This window comes from Lissotriton vulgaris, chromosome 4_1, assembly GCF_964263255.1.
Source record: "Lissotriton vulgaris chromosome 4_1, aLisVul1.2, whole genome shotgun sequence".
NCBI classification, from domain to species: Eukaryota; Metazoa; Chordata; class Amphibia; order Caudata; family Salamandridae; genus Lissotriton; species Lissotriton vulgaris.
Genome location: NC_141691.1, coordinates 181,866,698 through 181,894,298, shown reverse-complemented (window position 1 = coordinate 181,894,298; position 27,601 = coordinate 181,866,698).

The following is a 27,601-nucleotide window of genomic DNA, read 5'->3' as shown; positions in this document are numbered from 1 at the left end:
TTTTGACAAGTTTGGTGTAATTCCCTTCAGTGGTTCAAGCTGTAGCCGAGTCTAAAGGTCCTATGGAAATTAACATGGGGAAAATAAGTTTTGGGACCCCCCTTTTTTCTCAGCCCCCACTTGACTAATCCCCCCAAACTTTCAGGGAAGGAGAGGAGCGGAGCGAGCCATCTTCTTTAAGATATTTGCGAAGATTCATCAACCAGCGCCAAAGTTATTCCCAATAGAATGTTGGTGATTTCCTATGGAAACTAGGTCCTAACTATATATACCTACTGGCGACCGCCAGTAGGTAATATATATATATATATATATATATATATATATATATATATATATATATATATTACCTACTGGCGGTCGCCAGTAGGTATATATAGTTAGGATTTTTTCTCTATGGGACTTTTGAAAATTCTATGTCTAATAACTTTGGCGTTTGTGGACGGAATCGGCTGAAATTTTCAGGAAAATGGCACATTTTGTTTCTGAGCAGCCCCTGAAAATTTGGGGGGGTTTCGTCAAGGGGGGGCCGGGAAAAAAAGGGGGGTCCCAAAACGCGTTTTTAACATTGAGTTTTCCATAGGGCGTTTGGCGTCACTTTTAGCTCGAACGGCTGAATGGATTTGCACGAAACTTGGCAAAATTGTAGGGACTGTTAGCCCAATGTGCCTTTGCTGTGTCTCAATATATGTGCTCCAGTGGATTTTGAGAAATTAACATTTTAAAAAACAGATATATCTGTGACAGCGTCCCGGGTAGCGCTCCGGTTGGCGTACTTGTCGCGTAACGGAGCTTTGCGAAGCGAAGCTGATTGGCTCTCCGGTGTCTGTCAACATTCTAAACAGTCCGGAGCGGCCGCCATCTTGTCTCTCGGTAGGATCGAGAGACAAGAGGAGGCCAAAACGAAGGGGCAAATGACCATAAGGGGGCATAGTAGATCCTCCCTGACCCCCTAGGTTTGATGTGGAGGCTTTAAAAGGGCCCCGAGGGGCAAAAAAAAAACAACAACAAAAACGTTTTTTTTCGTGGGGTGCGCCCGGTACGCGCACCGGAAAGCGGTCCGGGGAGCGTACTATAAGGAAACAAGAATGATTGACTTTCAAAATATTGTATGTTTATTGATTGTTCGTTTTGTTGGTTTTTTTTGTTTATTTTTATTTACGTAGCAACATGTAGGTACCAATGCAGAGTCTAAAAATAAATAAACACCGTCTCCTTTGTAGATATCTTGCAAGTTGTTTTTGAAGTTTTTGTGGTATATGGAATTCAGACCATAGTCTGTCTGGAAAGCCGAAACAATATGGAGGCAGGAGATGATAAAGAGATGTTAAGTACACATTGGAGATAATATAGTGGAAGAAAGGAAGTAACTATGAGCAAACTTACTATGTAACACAAAAAAGTTGCACAGTATATTTAAAGTCTGACTTTACATTATAATCAATTTGCTGCTAGTTTACAAAATACATATAAAAATGAATGTCTCAAACAATTTTTTAATTATTAAATAAAAAATTATTTTTCTGATTCTTTTTCAAAATTAAAAAGAAATTCTAATAATTCATTGTCAGTTTTTTTTTTAATTTTCAAGTAGGAAATCTACTGCTTCCACACATTGCAGAAGTTCAAAGTCCCGTGAATAATCATAGAATTCAGAGTCAATTTCTGTATCTGTTTTGCTTCCTGCAACAATTTCCAAGTTAGTTTTGTTCTCTCCTTCCATTTTTGTGCTGTAAAATGAATTTAAAAAAAATATATCAGTACAGATAGGGCACTGTTGGGTTTAAGTACAGACAGGTAGTTTGGTTTTTTAAACAGTGATTTTTTCGTTGGGCAGTGTAAGGCATCAAACTGGAAGTGGAAATATGAAAAAATGTATGAAATAAACTCTAAGTCAATTCTTAATTATACAAGACAAGTCTAACTCCATCCATAACTAAAACAGAGAAGTCTATTTTATTCTATAAGTATTATAGAGAGATAGTATATAACTATCTGAAAATGTTTTCCTAATTAGCTTACAGTACAGAACATACTTCAGTTTTTAAAATAACATCTTACCTTTCAAATAGAACTTCAAGTTATCAGTTGAAATGTACTTGATATGTACTTCAAGAAGTAGTAGTCAAAATGGCTGTGTTTCTCTCTCTTTCTTTATATATATTCAGGTACATAACCAATCAAATGTCATGATATAATAGTAGAAATTGAAAGTAACATTTTAATTGGTTGTCAATTCCAACACTTCAAATGTGTTTTGTGAAGTAATTTACCTCAGGGAATTTAGAGAGTTCTACATGCTAAATGGCTAAATGGAATTCCAACCAAATTTGTGAAAATGGTAGGGATTGGTATGTAGTATGAGCTAATGTTTAATTGGTGAAAGTGTCTCCAGTGGTTTTTCTGTAAATTACTTTCCCACCTTTTTTGAGCGAGTGCTTGTCAGTGCGTGACCCGGTACGCGAACCTGCAGCGTTACGGGAGTCCTCCATTTTGTGTTTCGGTAGAAATGAGATACAAGATGGAGGGTAAATAATGTTCAGAATGGGTAGAAGGGGGCACTTTAGACGTATCCTGACCCCCTATGTTTTCTGAGGGTGGCTGAGGAGGCTCATATATGTCGAAAAAATGTTTTGAATTTTTCGCGCTGTTAGCTGCCGGTACGCGAACCGGGTAGCGAACCGGGAAGCGAACATAAGTGAAAATTAGTGAAAAAAGGTACATTCGAAATTTAAAAAGAGTAATTAAAGTTAAGGTAGCTCTGAAAAGAGCTTTTGGGTTCTGTGTAAGTTCTAATAAGTAGGTACCAATACACAGTCTTAAATTTTGTATGAAAACTCTGTTCCCCTCATCTGAGAAGTGCACGCCATCTTCTCTGTAGATATCTTGCATGTAATAACGCAAGTTATTGTTGTAGATCGAGCCCATTCCATGGTCTCTCATGTAAGCAGAAACAGACTTATTTACATGCTTTCTCGATTTCTCAATTTGTGGACAAAATTGATTGGAGTACCTCCATTTCTGTCTTTGGTATATATTGGAATATACCAAGGCAGTTTGAGGAAAAAGTGTCATCAATTGCTCAAAGGTGTCTTTTAAGAGCATTTCCAGACCTACCCCAGTCAAAGTGCCCAAATCATTTCCTCCACAGTGCACTATTATGAGGTCAGGGTTTGGCAAATGCAAAAAGGTTTTCACCAATGGTATCAATTGGTGACATTTCAATCCTCTTCGGCCAATCCATTTGATTTCCACATTTTGTAAATTGAGGTTGTGTAAATTTCTGTTATCAGCATACCTGTGAGCCCAGTGGATGTAGCTATGTCCAGGAATCCAGACTGAAAACATGGCTAAAGGAGTTTTTGCTGCAGTCAGTTGAAGTTTGTAATGAAAAAAAACTGTGGAGTTTGAGTGCAAATGATTCATTAGTAGTGATTGGTGTATTTCCATTGCTGAAAACAGAAAGTTAGGGTGCATGGATGTGTTCTTTGAAAGATGTAATTTGAATGCTTAATTAAAAATGATGTTATGAAAGATTGCAGTGGATTAGCAGGTGTACTGAGAGTTCAGAGTTCATTTGAAACATTGCTGTGTGAACTTGTAAACATGAGAGGTCTGGCAGGCGGTAGTTGCTATGGAAAAAGGGCAGAAAGGGCAGAGGGGGGAAGGGTGTTGATTTGAAAATAGTAAGGGAAGAGTTTTGATTGGCTGACATGAGAGATATGTGTGATGAATATCAGCATTTCAGTGCCTTTGTTGGTTCCAGCCTCCGGAGTGCATACCTTTTATTCTGCTAAAGAAAAATTGGTGTGTTTCTGAGACTGTTTTGAAATTCAAAAAGCATTTGTAAAGGTGAGTTATCGTTTCTATATTTTAGATAAAGACTAGTATGCTTTTTTGCATAAATAAGAAAGCCAGCTGTGTATTTAAAATGATGTTTTGAGTCAAGTGTTTACATTATGCTTTCAAAGAAGATTTTGCATTCTTTTACCAATTGTAATTGCAGATAATGTAAAGTATTAGTACTGACAAGGTGTGGTTGTACATAGGAGCTGTGCTGTGTTTTCAAATTATGATCAGAAAATCGTTTTTAAGGAAATGGAATGCTTTAAAAAATTATGAGAATTTATTTACTTGTGATGTGACTCCTGCAATGCGTCGTTTTTGCGGAACAGATGCATGATGCATCTGTGTTGGTATTGCCCCATGCTGCTCTACAGTGTACATGTAAAAAATGATGCATAAGTGTTGCACGGGCATTGTAAATACTCTCCTATGTGTGCTTAGCCATTTCAAGTCACTTCCCCCTGGTTCAAGGGCCTTGTAAATATGTCCCCATGTGTGTCTGGTCATTTCTAGTCACTTTCCCCGTGGTGCAAGGTCCTTGTAAATATGCCCCCATGTGTGCTTGAAAAATTTTGATTTTGATTGTTTGAGTTACATAGCTATGTTAAAAGTTATTGAAAAAAAGGCGCAATGACCTCAAAAAACGTTTTCCTGTGTATTAGGGCATTTTAAGTCAGTTCCCCATGAATGTAGGTATATAATTGTTTTACATAAAAGGTTTAAAAACGTTTTTTGAAATCAATTAGGTTTCTTGATATGTACTGCTAGTGTTTCATAGGTTGTTTGGGGCATATTTACAAGACCTTTGAGTCCCTTTGATGTAATTTTTCCAATTTTAATTTAAGACATTTCCCCTGGAGCAAGGTCCTTGTAAATACGCTCCCATGTGTGCTTGGGTAATTTAAGTATTGATAGGGTGTGCTTCCACATAGGATGAAAATTACATCTGCATAATGAGATAAGTAAGCTGAAGAAATACAGGTGATGTGATTGTTAAATGTGCAAAAATATTTTCACGTTTTTCAATTATATCACTTGTGTTTCCTAACATTACGAATCACATTGTGCAGATGATATTTAGTTATGTTCAGGGAGATAGAGGAGGTCTCGCCTTTGTTCAAGAGTGCAGTGGACATGATTCACTTCTTTGGTAGGCCTGTACATGTCTTATCACCTCTGTACTCTTCAACAAGTCTAAATTTCATCTGCAACCCTGAGTAGGCCTCACCTCAAACAAACTTCTAGATAGTCCACACCTTATCGTGATCCTGAATCAATCATTTAAAGTGTTAGGGGCAGATTTATTATGGTTGTGCGCCTATTTTGTGCTGCTGTTGCGTCACTTTTATAATGCAGTAGGGATTTACAAGCTGCACCATGTTGCAAGATAGCAGCTGCGGGTCGTGGAGGGAGTTACGGTGGGGCAGGGAGGCGTCGAGGGGGAGGGGCAGGGTGGTGGGACCCAAACACTGGCATATGTATTATTGCAGGTAAGTACACAATTTAATGTGCGCAAAGTTTCATGTGGGCTTTTTGTTGCAGGGTGGGCAGTCATTTGCATGAAAGCCCTGTAATACTATCACTAATGCAGTAAAATTAAGAACATTTCACTGAATCATCTTTATAGCATTGCTGAATCAAATTCTTACTGTTATTGATTTACTGTTTGGTAATAGTGGTTAATAACATTTTTTATTATATTTTACCACAGATTGAACTGCAGATTATTTAGAAATTAGACAATGCCGTCTAAGGATAGAATCCGAAAGGCTACGAAACGTCAAAGACAGCAGATTACTAAATGCTTGCAGCAGTCCTCTACATTAAAATCACCTCAACGCACGAAGAAAGCTCCGGGTAAGAGAACGAAATCATTTCTTAGAAACATTTGTAGAAACAAAAGTATAACTACAGAACAAGTTTTAGTCCAGAAAAAGAGAGCCAATTTAAATGGAAAGGAAAGGCCCGTCAAAAAAGTTTCTGCTAGAGCAGGAGATAACTCTGTGCATGGCAGTAGAAGGGAAAATGCATTCAGGGACATTCGTAGGCGAATGTTCCGCAACAGGGTAATTGTCAATTTGCTAAAACAATTTAAGAAAGGCCAACAGAAAGTGGCATTTTATAAGAAAAAGAAAAATGTAGAGAAAATTATTGATCAGGCTTTCAAAATTAAGCGAAAGTTATTTATTGTGGTAATTAATAGAATTAGGAAACTAAACAAGGTAATCTATGGTTTCAAATCAAATAGTAGATGGAAGAGAGAAGTTAATCGAAATCATTTTTGTGAAGTTTTCTTAGGAGAATGGATGCATAGTTCAAATAGTGAGGCATTTTTTTATTGAGGAGAGTTATTTTCAGGACAATGATTTGGTGCATGCAGTTGACAGCAGTGGTCGAGCATATGAGGTAAAAGATGGTCAACCGGTTGAAAAAGAAATACTTGTGTCTGCAGATGCAGAAGAGGTGTTAAGTGATGAGGTTTTAGGGAGACGTCCTAAGGGACCAGTGTACACCTGGAAGTGTAGTTCTATTTGCAGTGTGCGACAGGATTCCATCAATTTGCTTTGTGATTTTATACGGACATTTAATAAGAAAAGTTTAAAACAAAAAATAAAGTTGTTGCAAGAATTAGATCATTGCAGAGTGACAGGTTTGCATGGTCATTCACTGGCTTGTCTTTCTAGGAGAGTATGCCAGAGTGTTTTTCATCATTTCAGGATGCTAGCAGTGTATCATAATAAAGTGAGAAAATTAGTTAGAATGTTGTATTATGCTAAGAGTCCAGCAATTATGCTTAAACAATTAAGCAGAGCTCTTTTGCATGGTTCTGAAGTAGATGTGAAGAATATTTGTCAAGAAATTGAGTTCTGTTACTTTGCTGTTAAAGAGAACAATGTTGATATTGAACCACTAGAAGAAGGTAATGTGGAAGACAGTGTCCAGATTTTCAGTACACATAAGTTTCACAAGGAAATTTCCACGTTTATGGTGAAAACATGTGAGAGGCCTAATTTCACTTGTGTGTGTTGTCGACGGACTTATTATAAGAATCAGACTAAGTTAGTGAATTTATATGCAAAAAGTGATATGGAAAACAATAGTGAATGGAAGGATTTTGTCACATACTTGATGGTAGAAAATTGTTTTGATTTGGGAGCGGACCAACGTATGTGTACTTATTGCTATAACAAATTAAACCAAAACCAGATGCCTGCTAGAGCGGTTTATAATAATCTGGAATTAGTTGACATTCCTTCTGAATTGAAGGATTTAAATACTTATGAATCTATTTTGATTCAAAGTGTCCATCCCTTTCAGGCTATTGTACGAATGGAGCCAAAGACAGGGAAGTTGCCTCCATCAGATTTACAGAGAGGATTAAAGGGAAGGGTTGTTTATTTGTCTTTGGATTTGAAGAAAAACATTAATACAATTGGAGTAGAGAAAGTGGAAGAGGAACCTCTGGTTATCATAGTTAATGGTGTTCCGACAAAGAGTAAGAAAATCTGGCAAGATTTAGTGGATGTTAGGAAAGTCAAAAAGGCAACATTGTATTTGATAAAAAATAATGAGTACTACAAGAATGTATATGTTGCAGAAGAGGAAGTAAGTAAAGAAGAGGACAGCGATTTGTGTCCTGGACAAATTGAGAAAGTAGAAGCCTCTAAAAAGGAAGAAATATATATACATTATAGTGTTCATCCTTTGCATTCCAAGGAAGTCATGGGGAATGCTTTTGAGTTGTTTCAAATGAAACAAGCCAAAGGAAGTCCCATTAGTGTTTGGGAGGAAAGTTTGGAAGCTCGATGTTTCCCACAGTTATTTCCCACAGGTCGAGGAGGACGATATGATGAGCGACCTGTTCAAATTCCTGTTTCAGAATACCAGACTTTACGATTGTATGCAGAAGATCCTAGGTTTTGTCAATGCATTCCCTATTTATTTCATCTACTGTTTGAAAGTGATCTCTCTGGATTGTCTTATGCAGTGAACCACATCTAGAAAAGTGGTGTACAACTGCGAAATATCTCGGCAAGGGACTTTATGGATAAAGTCAATGTGCAAGACAGTATTTTGGATTCTCACCTGATTAATCTGATGGCATGTCAGCGTGGTACTAATGAGTATTGGTACCATTGTCATGGTGACTTAAAATGTATGCTGAGGAACTTAGGAACTCCCACATGGTTCCTCACTCTCAGCTGTGCTGAGTATGGATGGGAAGACTTACTTGAATTTCTACGAGAGGCAAATGGAAACATTGAAAATATCGAATTCAAGACACCCGGAGAACTGTGCTCTTTGGATCCAGTGAATGTATGCAGGTACTTCAATCATAGATTTGAAGCTATGATGTCTTTCATCATGAACAAGAAAAATCCACCTCTTGAAGAGGTGTTGGATTTCTTCTGGAGAAAGGAGTATCAAGCAAGAGGAGCTCCTCATATACATATGCTGCTATGGATCAAAGATGCACCCAAATTTGGAACAGATCCGGATGACTTAGTGATGAGTTTCATAGAACAGTATGCTACATGTGCTGTTCCAAAGACAAACGAAGATAAAAGTCTAAGAGAACAAGTTTTACGGTTTCAAAGCCATCGTTGTGGAAAGTACTGTCGTCGTAAATCCAGAAACAAGGACAAGTACTACACCAAATGTCGTTTTGCATTTCCACGGTCGGTGATATCAAAAGGAAGAGTTAACAATTTGATGTCTTCGCTGTGACATAATGTGACGAGGAAATCACCCAAAAACACATACAATTTGAAAAGAAACGAAGAGTCCAAGTACATTAACGACTACAACCCAGTGATTTTGTCCATGTGGAATGCTAACATGGATATAAAGTTTGTGGCTGACAACTGTATGGCTGTGGCTCGGTATGTGACGTCTTACATCACCAAAAAAGAAAAGACAGAACTGAAGGATATGTGGGAGGATATTTCCCATGAAAAGAGCCTCAGTAAGAAGTTGTACAGTTTCAGTCTGAAGATGTTGTCGCATCGAGAAATCGGAGCTTACGAATGTTCTGACCGGATATCTTCAGCAAGTCTCTATGCCAAATCTAGGAGTATCATTTGGGCGAGTCTTGGTCTTGCTGCAACGCGTAATTGAGTTCTGAAACCTGTAAGGGAAATTGAGTATTTGGCGGAGAAGGAGTCAAACAGTACAGATATTTTGAAGACCAACATGTTGGATACATATTATCCAAATAGAAGCAGTAACCTGGAGAATGTTTGTCTGTATGATGTTCTACAAAATTACGTTTTCAAGAGGAACATCAAAGAAGATATTGATAAAGGAGTGTATGCTGTAATTGGAAGTGAGGGATGTCTGGTCAAGCAAAGAAAATGTCAATTGGTAAATCATCGAAAATTGGATTGCGAATCTCCAGAAAGAAAAGAGTTTTTCTATTTAGCTCTTTTGCAACTTTTCAAGCCTTGGCGTGCAGAAGAGGAACTGCTTGGGGATTTCCTCTGTTACGAAGACTCTTTCAATGCAGCCAAGGAGTCCATAGAATGTCCTGTTTTTTCCAAAATATCTAGAAATGTTGAATGCAGAAATCGAGCAGGACGCAACAATTGCAGCTGAGATTGCTAGAGACAGTTCTCAGGACAGTCAGAGTTCTGTTTCATTGAGTCAGGGTCCACGAGGAGGACCAGTTATTGAAAATGAAGCTGCTACAGCCATGATTGAAGTGGAAAGAGCCATGGCACATGCTCAGGAGGATGCGGTTAACTTAGAAGATTTGGAAAGACCACTCAACGTTGAGCAGAGGAAAATATATGACGAAGTTACCAACCAAATTGAGCATGGATTAAGTCATGAGAAGAAAAAGTGCTCATGAACGTCGTTGAAGCCTGTCCGACTATACGTGAGTGGAGAAGCAGGAACTGGAAAAAGTTTCCTCATTAAAGCAATTTCATGTTATCTGCAGAAAAGGACTGAGTCATTGCTGTCTTGTGTTGTGACCGCTCCAACTGGACTGGCAGCTCATAACATTAAAGGGATTACTTTGCATCGGCTACTGATGCTGCCAGTGGAGCATGATAGCAAATTACAATACCACAAGTTATCTGGGGATGCTTGTTGTGAAGTATCTAGAGTGTTGAAGAAGATGAAACTTCTTATCATTGACAAAGTAAGCATGGTTTTCAATGTCATGCTTGCCTTTGTGCATTTGAGAATGCAGGAAGTTCTTAAAACAGAGTATGATGTGTTATTCGGTGGCAAACACATCATTGTTTTTGGTGATCTTCTGCAGCTGACACCAGTGAAAGGACAACCAGTGTTTAAACTGCTTACACATGAAGATACCAAGAAGTGCCTAGGGAGCATTGGCAACGTTAACATATGGTTAAACTTCAATTATGCTGAGCTGCATGAAAATATGCGTCAGGCGAAGGACGAAGATTACAAGAATATTCTACAAGATGTTAGAATCGGGAAAGTGACTGAGCGTGGGGAACAATGATTGTGAAGTAGTGTGGCTCACTGGTTAGAGGCGGCAGACCCGAGAGCAGAGGACGGCCCGGGACCAGGGTTCGATTCCCGGCGCGGCAGGTTTCTGGACCAGGGTCAGCGGACTCGATAATTCTCTCGCCTCGGTGCCCATTCTGATCAGCGATCACACTCGGCAACTCTGGGCATTAGCTTGCCTCATCTTCACTAACGGCCCCACCAGACCGCCGGGGATGCCTGGTCTCACCCTGGAGATACCCATTAAGGGACCATCTCTCAGGGAAGCCAGGAAGGGTTTCGCAGCGGTCGAAGCGCCTTGGGACCCTACGGGTAAGTAGTGCGCTATATAAATGCCTATACAAAGAAGCTTTACATGCACGATTACTGTCAAATTTGTATCCAGAAGAAGACGTTCTGCCAGAGGATATTTTTCAGAAAATTACTGAGAAGAAATCTGGAATATGTTTGATGCCAACTCTTGCAGAATGTTCCATCTTCCACATCAAAATGTTGAATTTAGAAAAACAAGAGATTGTGAAACTGGAAGCTATTGACAGAATAGAGCATATGGGAGCAACAATTATTTTGTCTGAGAATTTGAAATCAAAATTGGATTCATTAGAGAAGACTATATCTAAAACATCGGGTTTTGAAAAGACTTTTAATGTGTGTTTAAATTGCCGAATCATTTTGAGAAGGAATTTACATGTTGAAAGAGGTCTGGTAAATGGATCAATGGGTATATATATATCTATATCTATATCTATATCTATATATATATATATATATATTCACAGAAAAAACCATAGGTTATAGACCATATATAGTTAGGAATTTGCATTTACAAAACCTTGAAAATTCACTGAAAAAACCATAGGTTATAGACCATATATAGTTAGGGATTAGCATTTAAAAAACCTTATTTTATTTGCACAAAACCATTGAAATTCCATATATAGTTAGTTGCACTAACTATATATCGCGGACCCGCAATCCACTGCTAATGATGTCACATATTACTTCATTCATGACATGGTCAGTGACATCACTGATGACATCACTGATGACATCTCAAATGACATCACTGATGACATCACTGATGACAACACCCAGTGACTGTATGTTTCTGTAAAGTTAAAATATGTCTTACATATTGAAGAATGAGTGGATGTATAAGTGTCTGGATGAAGGATTTAGTAGGTGCATGACTGACTGTATGAGAGAATGATTAAATGTGTCTCACTGAGTGCATGGGTTAGTGATTAAAGTGTCTTAATTTGGCAATCATTATTTATGTTCTTCTGTAAACTGCTGCATGTTTAAATCAGTAGCTATATCAGTAACTATATGGGTTATTGAATGGTTGCCCAAGTATTTGTATGGGAGACTGAGTATGTGTGTGGGTGGCTGGGAGGTGTATAACTCTGTGCATAGATGTGTGAGCAGTTGATTCCCTAGGTGTATGGGTTCAAAAGTGCATGTAGAAACAGCTGTATGGACAGTTGACTGTGTGCATGAGTATATTGGTGAGTGAATGGATATCTCAGTTCTACATGTCAAAGTAAGTACATATGTAAAACACACTCCATGTGAGAGTTGACATATATAAATAACTGAACATAAGAGCCAGTGAATGTGAGAGTGGCTGTATGAATCATTGTGAACTTGTATCAAGGATTGTATACGAGAGTAAATATGTGTTAGTATATGTTTGAATAAGTAAGGTGTGTATAACTGTATAGTTAAGGAAATGGAGATGTGATTGATTCTTTGCATGACTGACTAGGTGTGTGAGTAACTCCATGGATGTGTGACAGTCTGTGAATGCCTGTTTACACTGAGTGTATCTAAGGTTATATTAGAGTCTGAAGATGTATTATCACATAAATGATATCATCAGTGATGTAATCAGTAATGTCAAATGAGATGTCAGTGATGTCATCAGTGATGTCATTTGAGATGTCATCAGTGATGTCATCAGTGATGTCATTTGAGATGTCATCAGTGATGTCATCAGTGATGTCACTGACCATGTCATGAATGATGTAATATGTGACATCATTAGCAGTGGATTGCGGGTCCGCGATATATAGTTAGTGCAACTAACTATATATGGAATTTCAATGGTTTTGTGCAAATAAAATAAGGTTTTTTAAATGCTAATCCCTAACTATATATGGTCTATAACCTATGGTTTTTTCAGTGAATTTTCAAGGTTTTGTAAATGCAAATTCCTAACTATATATGGTCTATAACCTATGTTTTTTTCTGTGAATTTCATTGGTTTTTTAAAAGCTAATATCTATAGCTGTAAAATATATTCTTTATTAAGTGACGTATCACGTAGCCCGTGAGACGCCTCATGATGCATTGCATAACCGTGACGTATCGTCTCTGCAGCGCAAACCAAACCCAAAACGTAAGCGCGCCAGAACACGCTTAAAGATATATATATATTTTTTTAACCTTAATTAGACAAAATCCACACGTGCACATATCACAAACGTTCAAAAAACACAATATGTCGGACTCCCGTTACGCTGCCGGTTAGCTGCCTGGTTAACGTACCAGGAAGCACCTTTACCGCGAAAAATCGAAATTTTTTTTTTTCACCCCCCAGGGAACTTTAATAGCCCCCTCATCAATCCTAGGGGTTCAGGAGGGGTCTGCCTTACCCCATTCATTCATTTACACCTTTTTTTTCCACATCTTGTCTCTCGATCCCACAGAGAGACAAGATGGCGGCCGCTCCAGACTGTTTACAATGATAACAGCCAATCAGCTTCTCCTCAGACTCCCGTTACACTGCCGGTTAGCTTCCCGGTTAGCTGCCCGGTTAGCTGGCCAGTTCGCGTACCAAGACGCGTCTCTACGGCGAAAAAATCGGATTTTTTTTTTGTTTTTTTTTGGCCCCGCGTGGCTTTATAATATCCCCCTCATCAATCCTAGGGGGTCAGAAGGAGTCTACCTTGCCCTCTTTCCTTCATTTCCCCCTTTGTTTTGGCCTCCTCTTGTCTCTCGATCCTACCGAGAGACAAGATGGCGGCCGCTCCGGACTGTTTACAATATTGACAGCCAATCAGCTACTCCTCAGACTCCCGTTACACTGCCGGTTAGCTTCCCGGTTAGCTGCCCGGTTAGCTGCCCGGTTCGCGTACAAAGACGCGTCTCTACGGCGAAAAAATCGGATTTTTTTTTTTTTTTTGGGTTACACTGCCGGTTAGCTTCCCGGTTAGCTGCCCGGTTAGCTGCCTGGTTCGCGTACCAAGACGCGTCTCTACGGCGAAAAAATCGGAATTTTTTTTTTTTTTTTTGGGCCCGGCGTGGCTCTATAATATCCCCCTCATCAATCCTAGGGGGTCAGAAGGGGTCTACCTTGCCCTCTTTCCTTCATTTCCCCCTTTGTTTTGGCCTCCTCTTGTCTCTCGATCCTACCGAGAGACAAGATGGCGGCCGCTCCGGACTGTTTACAATATTGACAGCCAATCAGCTACTCCTCAGACTCCCGTTACACTGCCGGTTAGCTTCCCGGTTAGCTGCCCGGTTAGCTGCCCGGTTCGCGTACCAAGACGCGTCTCTACGGCGAAAAAATCGGATTTTTTTTTTTTTTTTTTTGGGTTACACTGCCGGTTAGCTTCCCGGTTAGCTGCCCGGTTAGCTGCCCGGTTCGCGTACCAAGACGCGTCTCTACGGCGAAAAAAATCGGATTTTTTTTTTTTGGGTTACACTGCCGGTTAGCTTCCTGGTTAGCTGCCCGGTTAGCTGCCCGGTTCGCGAACCAAGACGCGTCTCTACGGCGAAAAAAATCGGAATTTTTTTTTTTTTTTTGGGGCCCGGCGTGGCTCTATAATATCCCCCTCATCAATCCTAGGGGGTCAGAAGGGGTCTACCTTGCCCCCTTTCCTTCATTTCCCCCTTTGTTTTGGCCTCCTCTTGTCTCTCGATCCTACCGAGAGACAAGATGGCGGCCGCTCCGGACTGTTTAGAATGTTGACAGACACCGGAGAGCCAATCAGCTTCGCTTCGCAAAGTTCCGATACGCGAAAAGTTCGCGAACCGGAGCGCTGCCCGGAGCGCTGTTACAGATATATATCTTGTTTTAAACGTTAATTTCTCAAAATCCACTGAAGCACATATATTGAGACCTAGCAAAGGCACATCGGGCTAACAGTCCCTACAATTTTGCCAAGTTTCGTGGAAATCCATTCAGCCGTTCGGGCTAAAAGTGAGGCCAACCGCCCTATGGAAATTAACATGGGAAAAACGTGTTTTGGGACCCCCCTTTTTTCTCAGCCCCCCCTTGACGAACCCCCCCCCAAATTTCCAGGAGCTGTTCAGAAACAAAATGTGCCATTTTCCTGAAAATTTCAGCCAATTCCGTCCACAAACGCCAAAGTTATTAGGCATAGAATTTTCAAAAGTTCCATAGAGAAAAAATCCTAACTATATATACCTACTGGCTATCGCCAGTAGGTAATATATATATAGATATAGATATAGATATATATAGATATAGATATATATAGATATATATATTACCTACTGGCGGTCGCCAGTAGGTAGTTATAGTTGGGATTGGCTACCATAGGAAATTCCGAACATTCTATTGGGATTAATTTTGGCGCCGATTGAGGGATCTGCCTGTAAATTTTCTTAAAACGTCCCAAAACGTGTTTTCTCCATGTTAATTTCCATAGGACGGTCTGACAAGTCTACAGCCCGAACCGCTGAATGTAATTACGCCATACTTGGCAAAATTGTAGGGATTGGTACGCAGATGTGCCTTTGATATGTTTGGTGGAAATTGTTCCAGTGGTTTTTATGAAAATTAACTTCAAAAACACCTATATATCTATAGGCGCGCTGCGGGCGCTCACTTGTGCGCGTACCGGGGAGCGCACCCGGCGCTCTACGGTAGTGCGCGAGCGGAAAGCTGATTGGCTGTTGGGTGTCTGTCAACATTCTAAACAGTCCGGAGAGTCCGCCATCTTGTGTCTCGGTAGAATAGAGACACAAGAGGTGAAAAAAGAACGGGGGATATAATTAAAAGGGGGCAGAGTAGACACCCCCTGAGCCCCTAGGTTTTCTGAGGGGGGCTTAGAAGGACCTTGAAGGGCTAAAACTTTTTTTTTTTTTTATTTCGCGGGGTAAGCGCTGGCGGAGCTTCCCGATACGCTCTCCGGTACGCGCACCGTGAGTGCACCACGAGGAAAAACAGTGTAAAAAAATAGAGTAAAAAAAAAATGTTGAGTGTTTAGAGAAAAATTATGCATTGCTGGAGTGTGTCACGAAAATTATGCAACTTCAGCAATGCATCCTTTCACATGGGGCCAGTCCCATGTGAAAGGGCCTGCGTCAGTCTTACGGCTGCTGTTAAGCAGGCGCAAGATTTGGACACAACAGCGTCATAAAAGTTTCGCAGTGATATCTCTTAGATTTCACTGCGTCACCTCTACGACCCTTTCTTGCGTCAATACACCCCTTTTGTATACAATACACCTGACATAGGTATAATGTGGCGCAGGGGTTTACAAAGTGACGCATCTACCTAAATGCGTCACTTTGTAAATGTAATGTGTAATGTATTGGCATTTATATAGCGCACTACTTACCCGTAGGGTCCCAAGGCGCTTCGACCGCTGCGAAACCCTTCCTGGCTTCCCTGAGAGATGGTCCCTTAATGGGTATCTCCAGGGTGAGACCAGGCATCCCCGGCGGTCTGGTGGGGCCGTTAGTGAAGATGAGGCAAGCTAATGCCCAGAGTTGCCGAGTGTGATCGCTGATCAGAGTGGGCACCGAGGCGAGAGAATTATCGAGTCCGCTGACCCTGGTCCAGAAACCTGCCGCGCCGGGAATCGAACCCTGGTCCCGGGCCGTCCTCTGCTCTCGGGTCTGCCGCCTCTAACCAGTGAGCCACACTACTTCACAAATATGACTCAATAAGGTGCATTTTTTTACAGCACTGGTGCGTCACAAAAAGTGACGTACCGATGGCGTAAAAGTGACGCATGGCCTCATAAATGAGGCCTTCAGTCTTCTACTCAGCCTCATATTAAATATATGACGCATTATGTCGCAAGTAGTTACAGATACGTCAGTATTTCAGACGTATCTGTAAGCGCAAAAGTGATGCATTGCTGGAGTGTGTCACAAAAGTGACACAACTCCAGCAATGCATCCTTTCACATGGGGCAAGTCCCATGTGAAAGGGCCTGCATCAGTCTTACGCCTGCTGTGAGACAGGAGCAAGATTTTGACACAACGGCGTCCTAAAAGTGACGCAGTGAAATCTAATAGATTTCACTGCGTCACCTCTACGACCCTTTCTTGCATCAATACGCCCCTTTTGCATACATTACAACTGATGTAGGTATAATGTGGCGCAGGGGTTTACAAAGTGACGCATCTACCTAGATGCGTCACTTTGTAAATATGACTCAACAAGGTGCATTTTTTACAGCAGAGGTGCGTCACAAAAAGTGACGCACCAGTGGCGTAAAAGTGAAGCATGGCCTCATAAATGAGACCTTCAGTCTTCTACTCATGCATCATATTTAATTTATGACGCATTATGTCGCAAGTACTTACAGATATGTTAGTATTTCTGATGTATCTGTAAGCGCAAAAGGGATGCATTGCTGGAGTGTGTCACAAAAGTGACACAACTCCAGCAATGCATCCTTTCACATGGGGCCAGGCCCATGTTAAACGACCTGCGTCAGTGTTACGCCTGCTGTGAGGCAGGTGCAAAAATGAGGCCTTCAGTCTTCTACTCTTATTTTTTCTTTCACTTTCTCTGTTTCTTCACTGCCTTTCTTACCTGGTCTCACACTTACTTGTCTTTATCCAGTCTGTATCTCCACTCTTTCCAAAACATCACTGCTCTTTTCTTACCCTTCCACATTCCCCATGTTCACTCTCCTTCTCCTCACTCTCCTTCCCCACACTCACCTTCTTTCAGTCCCCCTACTTCACTTCCTTTCTCCTCTCGTCCCTTTCTGTGCTTTCTTACTCATTTTTCTCTCCTTTATCAATGCACTTCACTTCACTTACTCTTTTTCATTGTTTTAAGAACATAGCTCTTTGATGAGAATTGGAGGTAGTTCTGATTTTTTTTTCTTTTTTAGAACAAAAACAAAAACAGGAAATGGAAACTGCTCAACAGGAGCAAAAAATAAAAAATAAAGGGCTGGGAACGGCAGCGATGGATCTCCAATGCTCGAACCATGAGCAGAACACTTTGTTCCCCATAGCAAAGTAGCTGATCACAGTCTCTGCATTTAAGAAAGCCTTTATTAAAAGCAGGCTGAATGTTAGGAATCAACTCTTGCGAAAAGTAGAGGCCCCATCACTGGGAACCTCTCGTGTCAGAGCCCTGACACTCTCCCGGGCAAAGTTCTGGCGGTGCCTCCTCTCCACATGGCGAATCATTGTGGAGTTTCAAAAAGAATATTTCTTGATGGGGTGACCCCGTGACAGGACAGTGTGACAAATCCTGCACTCCACTTTTGGAGCATTTACTTTTTTCTGGTCATTAGGAATGGAAAAAAACTTCCATATGAAGTGTTCTTTTACTTTCGGCTGAGGAACCTCTTCATCAAGAAATTCATTGGAGTCATCTTCACTGCTGGATGGTCTGGCGCCATGGTAATCCAAGATAATATTCCAACAAAGACCCGACAGCAAAAAGGCAGGTCTTGCAGTCACAAAAGTGAAAGAATAAGTGAAGGAAATGAGTGGGGATTTCATTATTTGTAAAAAAAAACAGTTAGCAACCAATGAAAAGAGTTATTTTAAGGTCACATGACTTGACGCGCTTACGCTGCGCGCACCGAAGCGCTTCCGGGGGCGCTTACACGGCGCAAACGTAGGTGCTTCTGGGGGCGCTTACGCGGCGCGAACTTAGGCGCTTCCGGGGACGCTTACGCGGCGCGCCTAAGTGACGTTTCGATACCTTCACGGAAATGCAAAATCATTTTCATTTCGTAAATCAAAAATACTGCTTTTATAAGTATGGTACTAAATGTCTTGCGTTATTATTTACTTTTCATACATATTTTTTTTAGCGAACGCAGAAATAGCGCTCTTGGTGCGTTCTCGGGAGAGCTTACCGGTGCACGCACCCTGAGCGCCCCAGGAAAAAATGAAAAAAAAAATGGAAAAATATTATTTAAAAATAAATTATTGATAATTAATACTTACACAAAACAGCAAATAAAAAAATAAAAATCGTAGGTTACAAACTCGATATAGAAAGGAATTAGCTTTTAAAAAACCTAAGAAATTCAGTGAAAAAAAACATAGGTTTCACAATTGTTATAGTTAGGAATTAGCATTTAAAAAACCTTTTTATAGTTAGCTGGACATTTTACTCATACAAAACCATTGGAATTCCCACGTTATAGTTAGTTGGACTCACTATAACTCGCGCGCCCGCAATCCACTGCTGATGATGTCACATATTACATCATTCATGACATGGTCAGTGACATCACTGATGACATCACTGATGTCATCAGACAGATGTCACGCATTTGTGACAGAACCCCAATACGCAGCGAGAATCATCCGCAAGAGAAGCGGTTCTACGGGGGCTGAAGAGTTTAGCATTATTTCTGCTCTCCGCCAGAGGCTGCAACGGACCTTAGTAAGATCAGGTCCTGCAAGCCGCTCCAGCACCTAGAGTTGTTAGTACAAAGCAACACATCCCGAGCACGTACTCTTTTCTATCCATAATCAGTGAGAAAGAGTGGACGCCTTTGGAGATCAAACTTGTCTATAACGCATTGGGAATTAAAGGCCATTTTCATCTGTCCATGAAACATACGGACATACATCAGCTAACCTACCAAGTACAGTACAGATACAATTGAAACCATTAAAAAATACCTGCCAATCAGACTAAGTAGGAGACTCCTCAGCAACGCGTAAGAGCCAGTCTCCACAAATCGTCTCAGGGAATATACGACAATTTTGAAGAGACCCCTAAATACGACAGACACTGAACAAAAGTCTTGATAAAGGTGGACCCTATTTTCACCCAGAACCACCGAAACCCGTCGACGCCTTCCTCTGTACAATTCAAGCCCCTTCCTCCCATGTTGATGTAAAAGTTGATTGTGACAAAACATGGTTGTGATAATCGAACAGCATTGAATGTACCATCCGTATTGAACAAATTTTATGTTTGACAAACCCCCGTCTGTCTTCTGTATTGCGCAGGCCGCAATATCTTGAAACCAATTGTATTTTTACCTTATTTTATTATTATGTTTAGCTTATTTTTGTGATACTTAGGCTGAATTGTTTTTATAATTATCTGTTCAATAAATTTTGCTGCATTTTATTCTTGTGACTGTATTAGTTTTGACTGTCATACTAGATTTGAGGCTAGTTTCTAGCTCTTCTGTATACAATTCAAGGGAATGAGTCTAGTTCTGTGTTCGCAAACCTACCAATGCCCCAAATATCAAAACTTTTTCTTTTTCTAATTTCTCAGGAACTACTGAACGGATTTACACCATTTAACAACAAAAGACTCTTTCTGAACCATGACCTACCTTTTTGCCAAACTTGGTGTAATTCTGTTCAGCAGTTCGGCCTATTGCTTTGTCTAAAGTTTCGTATGGAAAATAACATTGGGAAAATGTGTTTTAGGACCCCCTTTTATTTGGCCCCCTCTTGACAAAGCACCCCAAAACTTTCAAGACGGGAGCTGACCAGAACGGGTCACTAGTTTTGAAATTCACATGAAGATTCGTCAATCAGCACCAAAGGTATTTGGAAAAGAAAAAACGCTTTTCATATGGAAACTGGGTCCTAACTATAACTACCTACTGGCGACCGCCAGTAGGTAATACATATACAGATATTTTTATATTTATATTTACAAAAATGTGTAGACATTAATGTATGTTTATATATATGTATTTATACACTCAAGAAAACAAATGTTATAGAGACGTTATAGTTAGGCTCAGATTTCATACTAACAAAACCATGAAAATCAGCAGTTACAGTTACCTAAAACTTAAGTCCACAAAATGCAATGCACATATTATATTGCTTATGACATGTTCAGTGTTGGACTTGGCCCTTTTGGCAGGTTCAGCCCAAAACGTTTTGCATTTTCCTAGCCTGTTTCTGTAACCTGGACTGGTGATTTTAAGCCTCTGTGCACTTTTTCATTGTGGTCCAGTGTAAGGTGCATGCGCTCTCTGTGTATGGGTGGTGAGAGTGGCCTGCCCTCCCATAGAAATGCATGGGGATATGTGTGTCCTTGGTAGTTCCTGAGTGTGGGGAGTGCAGGGTTGAATTTGGTATATGCCAACTTGTGAGATTAAATGCTGCGCGATGATGTGCGCGGATTTAATGTGTCTAGTGTGGAAGTGCCACTTCTAGAAGTTGGCATGTCTGTGCAGTCAATGTGAATAGACTGTCTGGCTTGTGATTGGCTGGAGCTGGCTGGTGTGCCTGACTTCAGAAGTCAGGATGGCTCTGCCCAGTGGTGAATGGGGAGATCTGCATGTTGATGGAAGGGAGGAGTGCACCTGGAACCTGAATAGGGCTGGGCCTTCTCTCCACAATGCTGGCTCCACCCACTGTGGTACGTCTGATGTCCCTAGCCTACCCTGTGTATGGAAGAAGAGGAGCTGAGCAAAACAAAGTGCTCAAGTGCTACCAAACCAGCTGCATCTGGTTTTCCCTAAACCCCTGTGCTAGGAGACAAAGGATTTTGTGGTATAAATGAGGGGCTGTGCCCCCATGAAAAAGGTTCTGCTTTTGGGTGCTGATCCTGCAGGGCGTGCTGCTGCTTGGGCAAAGAAGGACTTGCCAGGAGGCTGCCTCCCTGGGCCCAGCTATGCCCTGGGACCTGTTTGCTGACTGCTTGTAGCTATGGGACTGGGAGGCTGCCCCAGCACCTTGTGAGTGCTGGATTTGTTTCTTTTTGGAATGCACCTGGCTCTTTCTGTGCACTGGAGTGCTCTGCTCGAGTTCCCTGGGGAGCTGGAGCTTCGCTGCCCCGGGACTGCCTGGCGCTGCTGGGGGGAATCACCAGCGTAGGGATTCTCCTGTGAGGTCAGCCGAGAGCAGGTGCCCACCCTGCATTATGGCAGCTTGCGGTATTTAATAGTGCGTGGGTGCCCACCCCGTGACTTTGCCATGTTTTATTTCATAGTAGAGGGGGTGCCCACCCTGGTTCTACATTTATACTGAATTTTGAGTAAGCCTACCCCTCACGGGGAGAGATTTCACTCTGCGGCCCCGTTCGGCCGGGCCGGAAGTCAGGCAGTGTTCTGCCTGTCGTGGGGCAGGACTTCCTCCTTTCACAGGAAGCCCGCACCCACGGAGTTGTATTGTATTGTATTGTAAGTGTACTTGTATAGCGCGGTCCTGTCGCCCCAAGGGCATCCTGGCGCTTGAGATCCGGTTAACACTTCCACTGCTCAGACATTCCTAGGGAAGAGATGCGTTTTTAGGGCTTTCCTAAACGGGAAGTAGTCCCTTTGACTTCTCAAAGGGAGTGGCAGGGAGTTCCAGAGTTTGGCCGCTGCGACACTAAACGAGCGGCCACCCATCCTTACTCTCTGGAACCTCGGAACCACAAGCAATTGTGCCGAAGAAGAGCGAAGGGACCGCGAGGCAGAGTACCAAGCGAACATATTCTGCAGTGGCACTGGGCCCTGTCGATGTACCGCCTTAAACACTAGGCATGCCACTTTATACAATGCACGCAAGTGCACCGGCAACCAGTGTAGGTCCCTTAAGGCTAAGGTGGAGGAGCTAAGGTTAGGGCGAGAGAGAGCCAGCTTAGCGGCCATGTTCTGCACCCGTTGTAACTTCCCCAGCAGATTTTTTGGGGCCTCCAGAAGCAGCGCGTTGCAGTAGTCTAAACGACTCAGTATGGTCCCGCGCACTACTTCCGGCCTGGCCTGCTCAGGGAGAAGGGGCAAGACTTTACGCAGCATGTATAACAGCATCATGCACGTGGAGATGGTCTTATTAACATGCATGTCCAGCTGTAAATTTGGGCCGAAAATCACCCCCAAGTTACGAGCTGACTCCGCGGCCGACACTGTCTCGGGGAAAGTAGATGGCCAGAAGTTCTCCGGAAGTACCCGAGGAATCCGGTCCATGGAGCAGTGGAGCACCTCGGTCTTTGTGCTATTGAATTGCAAGGAAGTGGCCCAAAGCCAATCCGCTGTAACTGCCATGCAGCAATGGAATGTCTCCAGCGGGACCGCATTATTTCCTTCCAGGGAGAAGACCAGCTGGGTATCATCAGCATCATTGAAAGCCGAGATACCAAAAGATTTTATAAGCTGGACCAGAGGGCGGAAGTAAAGATTGAAAAGTATAGGGCTGATGGCCGAGCCCTGTGGAACCCCCTGCCCTACTTTCTGCAACTCCGATCGGAAAGGAGGAAGCGCGACCATCTGCTGTCGATTGTTGAGGTAGGATACCCTCTGTGACCCCGCACTCCTCCAGCCTCCTGATAAGGGTCCGATGGCAAACCGTATCGAACGCGGCCGACATGTCGAGCAGCACCAGAAAGGCTGCTCGACATGTCGGAAGGAGAAGATGGGCAATGTGCATGCAAGGAGGATGGGAGCCTACCCCACCTCCTCGAGAGCTGGTGCTAAGCCCTGCGGCCCCCAGGAGGGGGCCTAGGTGAAAAAGGGAAGGGCAGCAGCGCGAGGCTCCCAGGAACCAGGGCTAACCCTGCAACGCAAAGGAATTGCTGCGTGCTCCCCAGCGAGGCTCTTGTGAGTACGAGAGCCTCACTCGCCGCCGGCAAAGAGACTGGTCCAAGGGAGGGAGACCGGGCGAAGAGGGGCCCACTCATGGACAGAGCGGCGCGTAGTTTCCTGTCCCCTGAGCAGGTGAGTGGTGCTCTGCTTGGGCTCCGGTGTGTTGGGGCCTGTCCCAGGCACAGTGACAATGCTGGGTGGCCCCGTCTGGCAGAGGGGCCGCCCCAGCCAAGGTGTAGTGTCTGTTTTGAGCACCCCCCGCCGGCTAGGGGGGCTGCTCCAATGTTGGGGGCAAGTCCTTGCTCTTAAAGGCCACCATTTATCCTAAAGTCCCCGTGAGGGGGGCTTGGGTGGCACCATTTGTTTACCTCTCCACTGATTGGCCCCTGAGTTGCCCAGAGGGGCCCGTGTTCCCCCAGAGCTAGGGCGCTCCACCGTATAGGGGCCTGATGATTCCTAGAGCCTGAGAGCACCCAACGTTTGGGGGCATCTTTAATCATTTAAGGAGCCAGTGGGCTCCGGGGCCATAGTTGATGACAGAGCCAGAGGGCTCCAACGCCCCACCTGTTACCCTACAGAGCCCCGTGTGGGTCCAACTTGGGCGCAATATATTCTGAAGGCCAGTGAGAGCCCATGCCGCAGACTTGATTTCACAGCTGCCCAGCAAGTAGTGGGCAACTGTACTGTTTAGGTGCCGTTTGAGAAAGAGTCCCTGAGGGGGACAGAAGTGGCACAGAGGTGCCAGGCCTTTCACTACTGTTCAGCACTTAGTCCCAGCTGCAGAGTTTAGGCCCTGTGCTTGTTCTCAGCTGCTCAGTAAGTAGTAGGCAGCTGCAACGTTTAGGTTTGCGCAAATGGCGCACCCCTGACTGGTGCTGCACGCCCTGACATTCTGGACACAGGACATTTTAGCCCCTCCTTGGATGGCCAGTTGGCGAGGGGGGCTGGTAGATGTATAGGGGGCAAGGCCCTAATATGCTTGATGAACTCTAAATGTGGTACTTGGAAATGTAATGCGTTTAGTATGTGTGTTATACTTCTAAACTGTGGTTTATGATTATGAGGTTGTGTGGCATATTATGGTTTAGGCTAGGGAGATTATGTTTCACTCTGTGATTTATGCCACTAATGTGAGTTATACTTAGGAGGTAGGGTCTAATGTGTTTAGACTAGTGAGGAGATTGCATAATGTGTTTATGTAGGTGAGGTTGGTGCAGGATGTAATTCGCGCCTGATGTGACTGTGCATAATGTAGTTTATGTTACAGTTTGAGGTGGAGTACAGTGATTACCAGTGGCTACTGGTTGTAGGTTTATGATCTGTTTTTACTTGTACCAATTTCTGCTAAGTGTTGATCCTGACAGCGGCCCACATGGCCCTGTCCTGTGTAAATAATCCTTTGTGAATATTGCCCGTGCAAGTTGGCACAATGTATATTGTGTGATTACTATCTGATGTGCTTTGAGAATACAAAAGTTATTTTTATATAACCTTGTGTGGAGTTCCTTTTGTAGTGTGCCTGGGATGTTGTTGCTGTGTGTGTGTGGAAATGCTTTACACATTGCCTCCGGGATAAGCCTGTCTGCTCGTGCCAAGCTACCAAGGGGGTGAGCAGGGGTTATCTTTGGCTTGTAACTCCCTTGCCCTGACTAGAATGGTGGTTTCTGCCTGGCTTTGGCGCAAGCCTTAGCCAGCGAGAAATCCCAGTTTTAACATTCAGTGACATCACTGATGACAACTAAAATTACATCACTGATGTGTAACCTGTAACCTTTGAGAGTAGGTGTGCAAGTGGTGTATAGGTTGGTGAGTGGGTGTGTGAGTGGCTGTATGGGTTTATAAATGGGTCTGAGGTTGTTTTTTTGGGTATGTGAGTGGGTGTAGGTGGCTGTGTTGGGTTGGTGAGTGGGTGTGTATGTGTCTGTATGGGTTATGGTATGTTATTTTATCATTATTTATAATGTGCAGCAATTACCTGAGGGTGTCCTAGTGCTAAACCACTACTTCTCTGAGACGTAAATAGGAGCCCATGATTAATGAGTAAAAAGCCAGGTTTTCAATCCTCTCCGAAAGGTGAGGAGGTCCTGAGCCTTTCTCAGAGTAGGGGGCAGATCATTCCAGGCTTTAGCTGCGCATACCATAAAGATTCTCCCTCCCCATCAGGATTTTTTGACAAGTGGCACTATCACCAGCTCGGCTCCTCCGCAGCGCAGGGTTCTTCTGGGTATATACCACTGCATTTGCCGTTTCTGGAAGTCAGGGCCCATCCCATGAAGTGCTTTGAACACAGTACATATAGTCTTAAAAAGCACCTGATTCTTGACTGGCAGCCAGTGCAGTTTTTTCAGTTTCTTAGAGATGGAGGCATATTTGAGAGAACCCTTGATCAGCCTTGCAGCTACATTTTGCAGCAGTTGCTATATCTTCGCAAAACATTCCTGTATATTTAAATACAGGCTGTTGCAATCGTCCCGTCTGGCCATGATAAGAGCAGTGACTACAGTCTGCTGACAATTTTTAGGCAAAAAGGGAAGAATGTTCTTAATCATTCTAAGTAAAAAGTAGACTGAAGATACCACTGCATTAATTTGGTCCCCGAAATTGAGTTTTTTGTTGATAATAACTCAGAGGTTCTTCACCTTCCTAACGGGAGTTGGAAGAGTCCCAATGTCCTCTGCCCGCCACCTTGGGATCCAGAAGTTAGGATCATTGCCACACAGGATGACCTCCGTCTTGCCTCAATTCGATTTCAGGCAATTTTGTGACATCCAGCTCCCACTGCCATGCAATTGTGGAACCTGTTTTCAATTCCTGTTATCAGATCAGGCCGCAAAGCCACCACAATTTGCAAGTCATCAGCCTAAGAAATCAGGCTGAAGCAAAATGACCTGATCGGAGTAGCCAGAGGGGAGACATAAATATAGAGTGGGGCTAAGGGAGGACCCCTGAGGTACTCCACATGGCAGCAAGAAAGTCTGTGTCTGTGAGTGTGTGTGTGTTAGTGGTTTTACGGGTGTGCAAGTGGGTATGTGAGTAATTTTATTGGGTTTGTGAATGGGTGTGGGAGTGGTTGCATGGGTCTATGAGTGGGTGTGTTAGTGGTTGTCTGGGTCTGTATGTGGGCTTGTGAACATCTGTATGGGTCAGTGACTGAATGTGTGAGTGGCTGTATGGTTCTGTGAGCTGGTGTGTCAGTGTCTGTAAAGATGTATGCGTGGGTATGTGAGTAGTTTGAGGGTGTGTGTGCGAGTATGTGAGGGGATTTAGGAGTCAGTGAGTAAGTGACTGTATGGGTCTGTGAGTAGTTGCGTGAGTAGCTGTGAGGGTATGTGAACAGTTTTATGAGTGGCTGTATGGGTTTGTGAGTGGGTGTATGATTGGCTGTATGGGTCTGGGAGTGGGTGTGTGAGTGGCTTATGTATCTGTAAGTGCATGTGTGAGTAGCTGTATAGGTGTGTGAGTGGGTATGTGAATAGTTTTGTGGGAGTGTGATTAGCTATATGGGTCTGTGAGTAGATGGTTATGTGGGTATGTGAGTGACTGTATGAGTTTGTGTGTGGGTTTGTGATTGTCTGTGTGGGTCTTTGAGTATATGTGAGAGTGACTGAACGGATGTGTGAGTGGCTGTGATTCTCCATGTGGGTGTGTTACTAACTGTGTGAGTGACCCTTTATCCACAGTTTTGCACAAAGTATCTACCCAATGTGAGTACTTTCTACTGATTAAATAGTAAGTGCTACCTCATTGGCTGCACCATGGACCCCAAGAAAATGTCTCCAGTAGAGAAGTGTGGCTCAATGGTTAGAGCGGCATACCCTGGTGCAGTAGTCTGGCCAGGACTAGGGTTGAATTCGCGCCTCGGCGGGTCTCGGGCTCAATTTCCTCGGACCTGATAATTCTCGCCTCTGTGCCTATTCTGATCATGAGCCCCACTCTGCACCTCTGGGCAATAGCTTGCTTAATCTCTACAACGGCCCCAACAACGCTGAGAATGCCTGACTTCACCTTTGGGGTGCCCAGGAGTAGGCTCCTCACAGGGAAAGGCCAGGAAGGGTTCCTCAGCAGTATTCATACAAGCGCCGAGATGCCTCCGTGTAGTCATGCGCTATATAAGTGCGTAATTATCATTATTTTTATTATCATTATTTTGTGTGCATGTAATTTCAACAATATGATTGTTCTTCGAGTATTTTGATCCACAAATCTGTGATAAAATGAATCGTCATCAAGAGAAGTCAACAAGTCTACAAAGAAGTGAATCTCTACCAAACAGAGGCACTTCCTCTTGGAGGAGTGTGGCTCAATGGGTAGAGCGGCAGACCGTGATGCAGAGGTCTGGCCCGGGATCAGCGTTCAATTCCCGACGCGGCAGGGTCTTGGGCTCATTTGTCTGTGAACTCGATAATTCTCACCTCAGGGCCTACTCTAATCATGGAGTCCCACACTGCAACTCTGGGCAATAGCTTGCTTAACCTCCACAACGGCCCCTACAACAGTGGGATGCCTGGCTTCACCTTGGGGGTGCCCAGGAGGGGCAT